Raw genomic sequence first — 585 nt, forward strand, 5'->3', positions numbered from 1 at the left:
CATATTTTAATATTATCAACTTCTGGAGAGAACTGGACCATGCAAACAAAATGAAATCCAAAATGGGATATTTCTTTTGGGACATATTTTATGAGACATCATGTGTTTGCTCCGATTGCTTTGCCCTAGGTTTCCTGCTTGTTGAGAAAAAACACAATTTGAAGCAGAATAATTCACATATACAAGGGCGTGTGACAATATCTTGCCTATTTTATTTATAGAGGTAAATACATTTGAGTCTAACAAAATTATTATTACTGCAGATGTCTGTGAGAAATCATCTCAGTTACCGCAGCTGCTACGTCTGCGGTGTCTCACCCATGTTCAGTAGTTATGGTTATAGTCATTTAGACTGCCATGTGTTTTTGTGGGTTCAACTCAAAGAAGCCACCAGTAAATTTGAGCTTTTTGAAATACTGAAAACACAGAGCCAATTGCTTCCCCCAAACCTCACGTTGACTCTAGATAAGTAACAGGTAATCCAAACTTAGGCAAGTATCAATACAAAGTTACATTATAAATCAATAGTTGATAAAGTTAGGTGATACAGATGTTTTTCCTTTTCCTTCCATTGATTTATTATAT

Source organism: Anoplopoma fimbria, chromosome 16 (genome assembly GCF_027596085.1).
Source record: "Anoplopoma fimbria isolate UVic2021 breed Golden Eagle Sablefish chromosome 16, Afim_UVic_2022, whole genome shotgun sequence".
Lineage (NCBI taxonomy): Eukaryota > Metazoa > Chordata > Actinopteri > Perciformes > Anoplopomatidae > Anoplopoma > Anoplopoma fimbria.